The following is a 15,575-nucleotide window of genomic DNA, read 5'->3' on the forward strand; positions in this document are numbered from 1 at the left end:
TATCTTCGGTGTAAGTCGATCTGACAAACTATCACATTTGAAACATAGTCAACATGGAAGGACATTGATCCCACGATCAAACGGACCAAATCGACTAACGATATCAAATATAATCAATCAGACCGTTGAGTATGACCTTATTAGAATAAGAACGAAGCACGAACTGAAATTTTGGAAATCGGAATCTTCGGTGTAAGTTAATCTGACCAACTATCACATTAGAAACCTAGTCAACTAGGAAGTACGCATGTCCGACGACTAAAAAGAGTCTAGGTCACAAACGAAAACAAATATAATCAATCATACCTTTAAATATGACCTTAATAGAGTAAGAAGGAAGTAGGAACTTGAAATTTTTAGATTGAAATCTAATTGGTAAGTCGATTTGACAAACCATCCCTTCAGAAACCTAGTCAATTGAGAAGTACGCTTGTCCAACGACTGAAAAGGGTCTAGGTCACAAATGAAAACAAATATAATTAACCAGACCGTTTAATTAGATTAACTTTTTTCTATAAAGATACAGGAGTACAAAATTTACTTGTCAATATTGTTATTATTTTTATTTTTAAAATTAATATTTTATTTCAAATAAATATCTCAACAAACTATTGATCTTATCCACAAAATATTTTATTTAATCTTTTTATTGAATTCCTAATATTTTATGTAGAGTAAATATCTCAACAAACTATATGTAATACTTTCTATCCTATCCATTAAATATTTCACTCCATTTGTTAAATAATTATTGGTTTAATGAATTAACGGCTACTACAGTTTTAACATTATTTGTTTCAATAAATTTAGTTTTATATTTATTTTTGATTTTACAAATTTTCAATAAGTAGTAGTATAGATATATAATATATTTCACTTGATTACTAAAACAAATACTTGATATAGTGGTTAGTTTTGCAAAAGTTTACTTTTTAAGTACACGGTTCGAAACCTTGAGCCTTCAACTTCTGATTATTTTTTTCTATAAAAATCAAACGTGAAAGCTGTTTCAAAGTAATTGCACATTTATTTCGGTATTTACTATTATTAATAGGCATATCAAATCTAGTAAATGCTTAATCCCGCGACCAAAATGTTTTGAAAATTAGCTAAACCACTGCAACGCATCCAATCTATCTGTACCATTTTTCGCTTTTTTCTATTTGTAATATAAAGTCCGATTAAAAAAAAAGAGGAAGTCGTCTTCAACCTCCAACCGGGTCGTTTAAACCCGATTCAGACCATTGGCACCCGAAATTGAACCCGATGATTTGTACTTATTTTCAAGGTCGAAAATGATGATTATAATTCGTTTTCAATACTCTTCTAATTCTCCTCTTCCTTCCTATCTATTTAAATCACAAAATCAGGTGTTTGGAAAAAATGTTGTGTTGTTCAAACAACATTTAAACCATCGCCGGATTACTGCTGTCATCGTCGCTTAATTTCATCCTATCTTTGCGCCTATATTGCTGAATTTTACGACATAGATCTGGAAACTTTCATAACACAAATCATGACATTTTAATTTTTGAAGGTGAATTAGAGTAGCTATTTTGTTTTTTGTTCAATAAAGAAGATGATGAAGGTATGAACATGGTGATGATGTTCATAATCTTCCTGGATTTATTTATTTTTAATAATGAAATATTTTTTGATAAAAAGGATTATCATAAAAAGGTTTATTTAAATATTTTTTGAAATAGAAGGAAGAAAAATTCAAAAAGGAGAAAAGAAATAAATATAGTGGGAAAGACAACACAATAACACTAGTGAAGTGTTTAATCCGATGATTCAAAAAATCTAAGGGCTAAAATACAATTAAATTTGACTGAAGATACACAATACATACCATGCATCCGCCACTATAACATGACATAACTAACACACGTGGCGTGTTCTTATTAGTTGTAGGATTACTTCACCGAAGAAGTCATTTTGACAACTTCACCATAGAATTTCCCATATTTATATTAAGTATTCTTAGGTTAATAATGCAAATCACCAAAAGCCACTTTCATGCACTTTTTTTAATTGTGAATCTGATTGGGAGCTTCAGTTTTCTACTTGTGATTCTTTTCCTATTGCATTATTTTTCTATTTTGTTAATTTTTCTTGATCTCATTTTGTATTACTAACCTTTGAATGAGGAAATGGTGAAGTGAAAGAGAGTTCAGTTTATGGGATAGATAAATTATTGTAAAACTAATATCCATAATTGTCTTGTATGTGCCTAGATTCATTTAGCTCAACTTTATCCTTCATAATTGTCTCCTATTCAATTATTGACACTCAATTTCCCAGCTTTAAAATTATTTCTTAAATATATGCCCTGAAGATGAATTATTAAAATTAGAGGGGATTGGTAATTTTAGTATAAAGATGGTGGAGAAAAGAAAATATAATGCATACACGTTGGTATATTTACTTTTAGAGTTATCATTGATACTACATGTGACAACTGCATGCAACAACTGAAAGAGATTTCTCTGCTATATAGGTCATCAAGAAAGAGTTGCAAAATCACATAAGAGATCTTTTAAATAGGAGTGTGTATTAACATAGCAAATATCTTTTGTATATATCTTTTGCAACTTGGTTGAATTATTTTGGTAAAATCTACTCGTGCAAAGAATTATGTATGATTTGCCATTGATCCGGTTCTTTTGCTCTACTTTTAAAATCTAAAGAATCTCATGCCAACGAGTTTGCTCCGGTAGATTATAAATTTTTGAAAAAAAAAATAGCATTTTTATCCACTTTTAACTGATTTTGGTTGATTACTTAATTATTCACCTGAATTTGCTTTGAGTAGATTTAATATGGTGACGAATCCACTTTAAATTAAGGAAACGATATTTACGATTAGTAAAATGTAACTAAAGCACTTTAGTAGCACGAGCTTTAAACCTACTTGGGTTGGCCTAGTGTTATTGGTTTGGAACTTGAAAGTGTGCTCATCGTCAAGGTCTCAGATTCAATTCTCTCTTGTGCCAATTTGAGAGGGTTAATTAGTTTACTTTCTTCAAAAAAAATAAAAAAATAACAGTAACATTTTTCTTGATTTAGTAACAATTTTTAAGTGTTACTGGATGTTAATTATGTTGTAGAGATTGTTATTTCTTCCTCATGGCTAAAAGTTTTATTGTCCAAGTCTATCATAGGTAAATATAAATAAATTATTTTGTGCAAATCCACTTTGTAAATATAAATAAATTATTGTGGAAATCATCATACAAATATATATGAAGTCTATCTTGATCATGTGTAAAAGTTTTATCAAACAACAATAAAATAATTTTTACGGGACAAAGTACAGGTTAGATTCCTCCCAAAAAAAAAATAACAGAAAAAATAGAGGTTATATATCCCAAATTAGTTGGTTATTCTGAAAAGGTAGAATTGATTCAAAGCATTGTTTGATTTGTTTCTTGCTATATATCCAGATTTCATACGTTATAGCGGCTATAATATTTAGGGTTTCATTTCTAAGATTTTCTAGACTATCAATCATCCAATCAATAAAGGATATATTATTCTGATTAGAGAAATTAATGCATAAGGGAGAGCCAAACCATATAATATTTGTGCAGACCAATATACAATCTTCTGATTAGAGAAATTTTCTAGACATCCAATCAATTATAAAGGATATATTATTTCGTGTATTAATCCTAACAATATTCTATGGAACTTGAAAACAAGCCAAAGCTATACTAGTAGCCAAGTAGGTCCTTCATCATTGACTGTGGGTGTGACCTTATATTGAAAAAGTCACACATGTTTTTTTATCTTTTTATTACCAGCCATGACTAATTTCCTAATAGGGTTAATTGAAACTTCATATTATTGATTGATTGCTTATTATTTTTGACCCATGTTGCTCTATGATTTGAGTGAGTTTGTGGCTGTTAGGTGAATGGAATTGAGAATGGAGATTTCATGTGGATAGTATTTGGGATCATGGAATGTGGTCCATTGTTAATGTCTGTACTAAGAGTTATTGATTGTGTTGTTTAAATTTTTTGAGTGGTTAATGTGGATAGACAGTAGTACATCTTTAACTCATTTTTTCATATTGCGACGAGTGACATCAACTTCATATTATGAAGGGGAAAACATTGTGGCAGATCAAAATCATATGAGCATATCTAACTGCCAAAACTAATTAATTTATTCAGAGAAGTCCTAACTGTTAGGTAGTGTACATATCCTAACTGTTACATAATTAATTTATTCAAAATTTATTATTATCGGTGCAGAATCAAACATGCACTAATGCATGTTAGGTACATGTCATATATAAATCCAGTAGATGCCGGTTTTATCTAGTTATGTAAATAATTTGACTTAAATCATATGAGAATAGTATAAGGTACCTTACCTCATTGGATTGGTAAACATTAACGACAATGATAAATGGAGGACCATATTGGTTTGGTAAACATCACTTTCAAACTCTCTTTCTTATTTGTTTTCTTTTAACTTTATTCTCTTTCTACTTTGTTCCCAATTTTATTTTTCTTTTAGCTTTTTAGTTTCTCCATATCTACAAGCCTTCAATATTCTCTCCCTCTTTGTTGAAGATCAATTTCAAAATTATCATCAAAGGAAATTTCCATTAAATTCTTATTAATATTTATTTTGTTAGATGCTGACCTAATCTTCATCACCACTCACTCTATTGATTATTTTTGTAGCTTTGGTGCATCAATTTTATTTTACTTCTTTATATAATATTGTCTCTCGCTACATAACTTTGGCATTCTAATTCTAACGTCTTTGTCTTCCACTCTTTCTCTTATATCTTCTTTCTTAAAGAATAGAGAGACTTTAACACTTTCACTTGCAATATTTTTCATGTTCATTCCCAAGCTTGAGATCCAATGTATTCAATCGTCACTAAAATCTCGGTTTAGCCACAGTTAGCAATATATATATAAATCCATTCTCTTTCATATCTTCCTCTCGCTTTTGTATCGAAACTGGTTGATTGCTTGATTGCGTGCCAACAGAAAAGCTGCACTCGATCAATCTTACATGCTACAAGAATATGCATATCTCTTTGTTGTGATGATTATTCTACTACCTGGACCAAACCAGCCGCGGCTTCCACACAAAGCCTTTTGTTTAAAGGCTTTGTGTGGAAGCCACGACCGGTTTGGTCCGGGTAGTAGAATAATCATCACAACAAGAAATATTCATCTTCTTGGATCGTGTAGAGTTGATCGAATGTATACAAATAGAAGAAATGGACAAAAGTGAATCTATTAAGCTTCTCTGTTGGCATGCATTCAATTAATCGACCAGTACCGATAGAAGATTTTGCTACACATTCAACAAACGTGGTTGTTTAATGTGGGAGATTGCCACTAGCAGTTAAAGTACTTGGGTCCTATTTTGCTACACTATGAGATTTGCCATATACATATCTTAAATGCATGTTTCAAAGAAACATATGCCAAAGGTGCTTTTGTTTTAGAGATTATTATGTTGTATAGAATAAAATTGGTATTATGTTGTCAAAGGTGTATCGTGTATGTATATTCTCTAATGAAGAAACTGTGCAGTGGGAAGATTGAAGAAAATTATTCCCTTCTATTTTGATGGCAGCATATGCATTTGTATAACTGAAAAAAGAGATTGTTATTGGCTATTTACAAGAGGAGGATAAGACCAGATTTGATTTTTTGTAATATTGTAGGATATTCACTAAATTTGAGATAAAGGGATTATTTTATCTTAGATTTAATTAGGCATTGGTTGCTAGGTTGCATCACAGTAAATTTAAATAGGATTTTATCTTAGAATTAAAAGGTAATAGAATATTGAAGATTTAGTTTAACTGGATAATTGCATACTTCATTACTGTTTCACTTCTAGCATTTATGTTGGATGGTTTTACATTATTACATGCTCTTTAAGCACCTATGGTTTGCTCTCAAGTATCCTCAACCGACGAAGATACTTTTAACGACCGTTAACTACCGTTTGAGTGACTTTTTAAATCAGTTAAACTGATTTAAAAAGTGATTTGACCGATCTAAAAAAATTTCGAATGACAATTAAATACCGTTTTATGACGAACGACACTTAATTGTCGTTCAACAAACTGTAATTGCATTTTTGAGCAAGTATAGGGTGCCTAAAGAGCAACCTCCCCTGAAATATTGCTCAGTATTGTGTGCAGTTTCAAAATATTTAGAAGTGCGACCAATTTTTTTTCCCTATTGCTTCAAGTATTTGTTACGATTTCGTGACATTTAAAACGAGATTATTGTTCAAATAAAATGAGATTGTGGATGATAATGAAGACAATCAATTATCTTGCAGTGCATATTTTTAAACCTTATAGAAGTACAACAAGTTTATGTTTTTAAAACGAGATTTTTTAATTCCCAAAGAAGTTTATGTTTTTGGTATAAATATTTTCTTTTAATTGCATTATTTTGTATAAATAAAATGGGAAAAAAGAGTAAGTAAACTAAAAACTAAAAACCATGGGGTAATTGATCGCATATAAATAAAAAGGGATTAAAATTGTTTTTTATGTCATTTTTTAGGTACATTAGAACACGTATGTGTTTACCGACGGTGGCGGATCTTAATGGGAGCCCATGGTAGCCATGGCTCCCCCCAGATATCTATTACTGGATTAGGCATAATTATTTAGTTGTTTCGCATGTGTCGTATCGGATAATGGAAGCCTTTTGTATCTTGAGGCCGCGTGTTCCAGTCCCTATATATCTCTCATTTTTCTGTAATTTTGATGCATTTTTTATTATTATTCACAAAAAGAGTCAGCCATAATTCGAACCCGTAATCGTAAGGCAATGATCAAGCACAAGAACCATCTACAGCAGATAACAATTTGTATCTACACATGAAAACACATAAATATAGGTTATGAATTTTTGGCACCCCCTAGAAAATTAGTCAAGATCCGCCATTGTTTACCGATGATTAATTACCAACTTTGTCTGGGTATGAGATAAGGATATGCAATGGGCTAGCGAATAAGAGTAATGTGTTACATATATCCATTGTCATGCATAAAGAAAACACACTCATACTAAACTACTTTTGATTATAGTGTGATTCTTTTGTACATGTTAGTTATTACGATGGGTTTTCTGAAATCACTATGATTCAACAATTTAAAATTCTAATCACTATTTGATATTCAAAATTTTGAAATTTTAATCTGGACAGCCTGGCCAAGAATTCTAATCTTTATCACTGTTAAAATTCTCGATTTTCCTGCAGAATTACCTGCGGAATTTGTTAAACATTCCACAGGAAATCTGTTTCCTACGGTTTTTGCCAAGGCTTTAAGTTCCAAGAAAAATCTTCATGGGTAACTGTTTCCTGTGGATTCATAGCAAATGCAAAACTTTGTAAACCGCAAAGAATAATTGACTTCAAAATCTAAAACATACATAGTTTCAAAACAAATATAAAACTTCAATTATAATGTTTTCATTGCAGACTTAAATAATATCTACCCAAGATAAAAGGACATATTTGTTTTACTACAAAAAAATAAAAATAAGTAAATCCTACCTTCACCAACTTGAACTACAATATCTACCCAAGATAAAAGGACATATCTGTTTTGCCAAAAGAAGGAAAAGGAATCAATATCATATCCCAAAAGATTTGCAGATCGCATTGTGAGGGTACGTATCATATTATTTCGATTCATAACAAATATTTTAACAATTCCAATTCATAAAATAATTTGAAATAGATAAAAAAAAAATTGAAAAAAATGGATCGTACTTGAGCGGATCAGAAACAATAACTTGTTGATCTTACTTTGGAGGTGGAATTACAAAGCTAATAGTAAAATTTGAATTTTGGAAAATGAAAAGAACGAGGTATGAAAATGATGGGAAAGGTCGGTCACTGCAAATGCATCAAGGTCCTTCGTACAGGGCCCTCCAACTTAGAGGGGTTAGCAAAATATACAAAAAAAAAAAAAAAAAATCATTTACTTACGGGCAAAATCGGTCACTGAATGTCATTTTTCGTAAGTAAAAATTTGAGCAACGACAATTTTGCTGTCAATTATGCATTGTCTATAGATAATGTCTATTTGTTTGTAAGTAAAAGTCATCCTTAAACGGTTGCTAATATAGTTAACTACAACTTAGTTGTCTTTCACCACTTAAATACAAGGGTTAATGATGTTTTACCCCCCTGTAATATAGGTCATTTTTTGTTTTCCCCCTGTACAATATTTTTTTTTATTTACCCCCTGTAAAATATTTTTTTTTGGAATACCCCCCTAATAGGTTATAAAAAAACGAAAAAATTCTAAAAAAAATAAAAATAAAGTCGTTTTTTTATGACCTATTAGGGGGTATTCCAAAAAAAAAAAATTTACATGGAGGAAAATAAAAAATGACCTATATAACAGGGGGGTAAATCACCATTAACCCTAAATACAATTAACAAACATACAATGCTCATATTTGTGTTCCAATAACACACTTATTTTAATCTACCTAAATGTTAACGAATGTCCCAGGAAATTTTTTAAGAATCTTAAATGGTATGTTTTTTATATTAATATTTATTTATTGAATGCATTGAAAATTGAATTATTTTAATTTTTTCGAGAAAAGTTTCTTATTTTAAAATCTCTAAAAAATACACTAAGATTAATATTGATTAGCAAGACTCTTTGTTAAAAGGCTCATATCCCCCATAATGTTAGTTAAGTGGTGATTTTTGAACACCATTGTAAAAATCCGCATCCGGCCAACACAATTCATTCTCTTCTATCTTCATCTCTCTCTAAGGGTAAAACAGAATTTAGGTATCTTCCCTAATATTCGACCATGATATTTGAACATTCCATTTTTTTTTTACAATTATTCAAACATCTCATTTTTTTTCTCTCTTTTTATCATATGATCGATCTATCACGTCACACTTTTTTTTCTCTTTATTTCAAGGCGTATACATTTATAGATGGTGTAGACCAAATATATTTTCCCTAACTAAAATTTTCCACGTTTAAATGAAGGTCGAATTGGAATTAAATGCATCTATCTACCAAGTACGTACCAAACCAACACCTATATTGCTTTATATAATGGTTCAAACATGCCACAACTCTTGTACTCAGTTTGAAATTAAAGAACAAACTGTTCACTAAATCCCTAGAATTGTTGTTCTAAAACGAGTGCTTCTCACGAAGAATACTTTGTTGTTTTTAAGGTCTTCCTTTTTATAGGTTTTAAAAATATATAGGCTCTTTGATCCACCCAATATTCTAAAAATCACTAACAGTCCTTTTATTTTCATCCCTAACATAACTAGCTAGCTAAATTGAAAACCATATCATATCATATACTACCAAAAACAGAGTGGCTAAAAACCAAGAAAAAAATTAGTAAACTCATTCCCAAAGATGATTTACCCCATAATTCACTCCATCATGTATTTTATCAAGAAATTAAGGTATATATATACCAAAGAAGTAGCCTTATTTTTTTCCTTTCATTTCCACGTTTAAAAGCATATGCAAACGTAAGTTGAAAATAGTTATCATCTTCTTAAACGTGATTTGTCTTGTGGGTGCAGAAACTCGCCATGAGCATGAACCTTACGCTGAACGGCTGAAGTGTGGAGCTTCCTTTGGGCATGGGTGGAATTGGAAAATAGGTAATGAAACCAGTGAGAGATCCATATTTGCATTTTGGTTTTTACTTGCTCTTGCTTTCTCTTCTTTTATCATCTATTAATATATTTTCCTTATTGTTTAAAACTAGCACTAACTTGCTCGTCTATCCATTTTTATTTTATTTTTTGGTCATGTCATCTAGTTGTAAAAAATTCACCCTTAAAATAAATAAGTGAATAATATGAAGTTCAAACTCCGATCCTTACATACTATAATATGGTGTTCAATTGTAGATAAAAAGAGATGTTGTTTTTTACAATATATATTAAAATAATATTTTAATTAAATTATGATGTTCCTATTTTACTGAGACTTTACTATTTTTGAGTTAATAATTTAATTTTTATGTTGTTCATACTTAATGAGATTAAATATTTTTTTAATTAATAATTTCAAGAATAAAGTAAAAGGGGTAAAATTATAAATATAAATGAAGGATAAACTTGAAAAAGTAAGCTCAAATTTTTATTATTTTTTTTTATTTAGTATAGATATATAGAAGTATTTGGTAGGTCACAACCCCAAATAAAAAGTGTTTGCACATGTATAAAGTTGAACATCATTTAACTATAGTAAGAAATACATTATTTAATTATAATTTTTTTTACATTTTTTCAGTTTTTGAGCTATGATAGAAAGTATTTGGATCAAACGAAATGAAATTTGGCAATAGTTTGGTTGGAGTATCAACTCCCTTATAAGCAACCAACTGTATTTTTCTCTATACTTACAATTTTATTCTTCAGGAAGAAGTCATTGTCATAGACTCATTTAAAAAAAATTGCATTTCTTCTTATGCAGGTACCGACTAGGGCGCATCCTTGAGTAGTTTGCTGAGAATTGAGTGCTCTGCTTTGTGATCACACTCAAATTGCAAGCAAAATGACTCAATAAAATCTATCAGCGAGAATAGCTGCAACTAATTAATAAAACTACATTTGTTACAACATCGAAATGGTGATCAATTGCATAGGCATGAACAATCTTGTTTCCTAAGCTTCGACATTAATGCTAGAGTATAAGCTTCACAACTGTTGTAAATATCATGATAGAGTACAACCATATATTAGTTGTTGAGCTGTCCTCTTTTCACTATGCCAGCTTTTAAATATCATGGTATAAATTGTAACCCTACAAATATATCTGAGATAGATGGATTAGGGATTAATTGCAAGTAGAGTATTGGTCAAATATATTTGATAAAATTGTCTCGAAGGGTCTTTATTAATTGTTTGGGTGGGTAGAGTATTAATGAATTGTTCGTTTACTGTTAAAAAAAATCTAACGAGAGTGGTTAGAGTACTCCTACAATATGGGATTTAGTGTTCAAATTTTGGCTTGAAAATATTTTTACATTTAGAGTCCGACATGTCTTGAATAAGATTAATTTCAATGCACTAAATCAATGATATAATATACTAATAATAATAATAATAATAATAATAATAAGTTTGTCAAATGCACGTAGTCTTGTTTTTAAATTTAATCTTCCATTATTTTAAAGCCTTGGAAAATTATTTAGAAGGCCCGCTACAAATACTATTGTACTCGTCCCCGTGAACTTAACTCAGTTGCGAGGGACATTGCATAATATATGTAGGGTTTGGGGTTCGAATCCCGGACATCCCCACTTATTCACCTTATAAAGGTATTTTATAACCGGCTTAAATATGTAAAAGGTCCCTGTAAGTTCGCGCATTTTTGGTTTTCGTCCCTGTAAGTTTTTTTTTTCTAAAATAAACCCTGTATCTTCTTAACCTTTTGAAAATGGTCCTTGCCGTTAGCTTCTGTCAACAAAAACGCCACTGTGGCTAACGGAGCACAGGTGGCAAGTTATGAGTTGGCACATTTGATGAGATGGCATGAGAGATGATTAGTTGTGTAAAGACAGGGACTAAAATCAAAAACGTAAATTACCACAGGGACTAAAATAAAAAACGTAAAATCAAAATTTCATATTTAAAATCAAGATCTTATTCTTCTTCTTCCCTCATTGTCTTCTTCATCTTCATCACCATATTCATAAATCATCAACACCAAACCCAGGAAAAGAAAAAACAAACATATTTTTTTTAAACAAAACTAATAATCATCAATCAACAACAACAAGACCCACTATTCATCAACACATTAAAACAACACAAACTCTTTTCATCAATTTCTAATGGAAGCCATTTGAGTTAGTTTTCTATTCTTCACTAGAGCAGCTAATCCTCTGCTTAAAACTTCTTCAGCCAAACAGAAGAGGAGGGGTGAGAGGGGATCCCCCTGCCTCACTCCTTTAGTGCAGTTAAAGAAACCAACAGATTTTCCATTAACATTGATTGAAATTTTAGCAGAATGAAGAATGTTTAGAATCCAATCATAGAAAAGCTGATTGAATCCAAAACAATGAAGAACATGTATGAGGAATTTCCAATTAACAGTATCAAAAGCCTTTCTCACAACAATTTCCAAGGCTAAGTTTCCCCCATAAGACTTCTTGTGAAGAGAATTAATAGCTTCTGAAGTAGTTAAGATGCAGTCTTGAATATTTCTACCTGGAATGAATCCCCTTTGATTTATAGAAGTGATTTTGGAAGCAATAATTCCCAATATATCAACCAAAATTTTGGTAATGATTTTGAATTGACATTACAATCAAAACATACGATTGAGTAATGGAATTAGAATAAATTGTTGAAGGATAAGAGTTTTGGTTCAAGGGTGCAAGGTATGGGATAGATTGGAGATAGTTTGAGAGGAAGAAGACTGAAATTTGAGAGGAAGAAGAAGATTAACCGTTTTTTTAATTTCATCCCTGTGTCAATTTACGATTTTGATTTTAGTCCCTGTATTTTAACAACTTATCATCTCTCATGCCATCTCATCAAATGTGCCAACTGCCACGTGTGTTCCGTTAGCCACCATGGCGTTTTTGTTGACAGAAGCTGACGGCAAGGACTATTTTCAAAAGGTTGAGAAGATACAGGGTTCATTTTAGAAGAAAAAAAACTTGCAGGGACGAAAACCAAAAATGCGCGAACTTACAGGGACCTTTTACATATTTAAGCCTTTATAACCACTAGACTACTTAACAAAAATAAATACTACTGTACTCAAAATATGTTAAAAATACGTCATAAAATTTAAGCAATTGGAAACTATATAATCGATGTAGAACTTTCTAGCCCTTTTGGTTCAGCAATTTTTTCTTTTCCTAATTAATCCAGTGGTTGATTAATCCAGAGGAAAAAGATAATAAAGGAGAGAAAGAAGATGTGTGGGTGGCTTAAATTGTGGAATGATGGCAGCAGGACGAATATGAGAGGGTGCAAATCCCTCTATGACACGTGGATTCTTTCATAAAAAGAAAAAAGAATTTGATATTTTGAGGAAAATATTTTTTTATGCCAGAAATTGTTTTTTGTCATTTTTTTTTTGGTACATTAGGACACGTATGTTTTTACTGATGATGAATTAATAACAAAAATGAAATCCATTCTTAAAAAAAAAAAAAAATGAAATCCATTAAACCATTACATCAATTTCCATGTGGCAAAACACATATGTTCTTATAAATGATTAATTAATAACTTTGTTTGAGCTGAGCTGTGATGGAACCAGACAAAAAAAATATGGTGTGGCTGCAATCGACAAAAACATAAATATATAAATAAATGGAAGCTTATATGATGTAGTCAATAAACTGACTTTTTTGAACAAGTTAATTTTGATCTTAATGTTTAATTTATTTTTAAAATTTTTGATTACTGATTAATGATTAATAGAAATTCATCTATTAATGCGTGCAACATAGGTACTATTTTATCGTTGTCATCTTTAACATGCAAACATAGTTGATGATATTATATGATAGTCTTAAGTGTTACACTTTGTGAGGTGTTGGACTTAAAACAAGGTAGAATAAAATTAGATTAAGTGTAGTCTTGTTAATCTGATGAAATGATGATACTATGAGGATTGAACTTTTGATGCCAGTGTACAAACAATGGGGGTGTTACTCACTACATTTTTTATACTAGTGTTAACTTCACCATAGAATTTTCCTAAATTGTATTGCATACAACACGTTAAGATTAATTGTTTCCCTAAAAAAAAAAAAAATTGCTGTCGTCTCTTTACATTGTTCTAGCAAAACTATTGCTATTTTTCACGTTTTTATCAAACCAGTACACCAAAGTAATTCAAACACGTATAAAATAGTAGATGAACAACTATATCATGATTAAATTAAGTATATAAGATTATATTTTTAAAAAACAAGCAAACAAAATCCAACACAAATAGCGATCACGAATGAGTGAGACAATATCTGGTACTCTCATTAACAAAGAATATTAGAATAAATACCCTCGTCTCTTCGCGATGTCAAATCAAAAAGAGGCGATGGTGGCAGCTATTTTGGTGGATACCGAAGAGGGAAGGGATTGGAGTTTTTCGTGGAGGCGTCGGTTTTTCGTATGGGAAGAAGACCTTTTTGGTAATTTGTTGGAGGACTTGAATGGGCATGTTGTGTTGGGAGGGGTTGACGAGTGGAGATGGAGGTTGGAGGACCATGGGAGTTTCTTGGTTAGATCCGCTTAAAAGAAATTGTTAACGGTGATGTTTCCAACAGAACCAAAGGGGCTTGAGGAGGGTAAGGTTTTCTCTCAAATTTGGAGGAGCTCGGCTCCTTCGAAAGTGTTGGCCTTTTCTTGGAAGGTGCTTCTTAACCGGATCCTGACAAAGATTAATCTTTCCCGTAGGAATGTGGTTCCCCAAAATGCATCTTTGAGCTGTGTCTTGTGGGGTGGCCGGAGAATCGGAAACTCACATGTTTTTGCATTGTGGGGTGGCGTGGAAAATTTGGGATGAGTTGTTGATTTGGCTCCAAGGGGCGTTTATTATGCCCCCGAATTTGTTTATCCATTGGGCGTGTTGGGACAGTTTGGCAACAAACAGAAAAGTCAAAAAGGGGTTGAGACTTGTGTGGCATGCAGCTTTGTGGGTTATGTGGAAAGCGAGAAATGAGTGTATCTTCAATGACGGTGTGATTAGGGGTGGAGAGTTAGTGGAAGAGATTAAGGTTTTGTCTTGGCAGTGGAGTTTTTCGCGCCTCAAAATCCTGGCGTGCTTGTACTACGAATGGGCTTGGAACCCAAGGGACTGTTTTGCTCGGTAGTTTTGCTAGCCGGTTTTGCGACCTGCTGCTGTGTGCTTCTAGTTTTTTGGTTCTATTGTGACTGTCCTGTGTTGGGGTTCGGCTATCAGCTGCAGGATTGTTGCGATAACCACTGTGGTTGCCGGTTTTTTAGAGTTGTTCTAGACACTGTGTATTGGGCCTTCTGCTGCGGCGCTTTAGTTGTTATAGTAGCAGTTAGTTTTTTGCTGGTTTTTTGGTGTTTCCGTGTATTCCGGACTCCTTGTAATTGTTTCTTTTTTGCGTTTTAAGGTGCTTCTTACACCTAGATCAGCTCAATAAAATTAGCAGATTAAAAAAAAAAATATATCTGAAGGGACTATAAAACTAGGCTTTATGATTTATTTTATTTTTTGTGTTAACCCTCTCGGTGCCAGGAAAAAGGGTTTTGGTAATTCAAAGTTTGACCGAAAAGTAAGTAAGGTCTGACAAGAAATAATTTCAATCAGGAATCCAAATTATGTTCTTCTGAACCATTCGTTTTTAGTGGAGTTCATTAACCACTTGAGTTTGGCGGTGTATGATGAAGGTTTCGCGGGGTGCCAACTTAGTTGGGATGTCGATGTTTCCTCTTGATGTCTGTCATGACTCCTAGATTACCTAAAAAAAACCACTTGAGGCTAATTGCTCTATTGACTATAAAAATAATTTACTATAATTTTTCCCACCCTATTGATTACTAGCGCACCTGTAAATTTT

General features: G+C 31.8%; 1 long non-coding RNA gene across 1 annotated transcript; it reads left to right on the forward strand.

The window, feature by feature from the left end:
* Window positions 1-9,137: 9,137 nt before the first annotated feature.
* On the forward strand, window positions 9,138-10,832 carry LOC120579854 (uncharacterized). Its single transcript, XR_005645598.1, has 3 exons — window positions 9,138-9,471; window positions 9,595-9,675; window positions 10,496-10,832. It is a non-coding gene; the product is annotated as an uncharacterized lncRNA (long non-coding RNA).
* Window positions 10,833-15,575: the final 4,743 nt, after the last annotated feature.

Source organism: Medicago truncatula, chromosome 4 (assembly GCF_003473485.1).
Source record: "Medicago truncatula cultivar Jemalong A17 chromosome 4, MtrunA17r5.0-ANR, whole genome shotgun sequence".
Lineage (NCBI taxonomy): Eukaryota > Viridiplantae > Streptophyta > Magnoliopsida > Fabales > Fabaceae > Medicago > Medicago truncatula.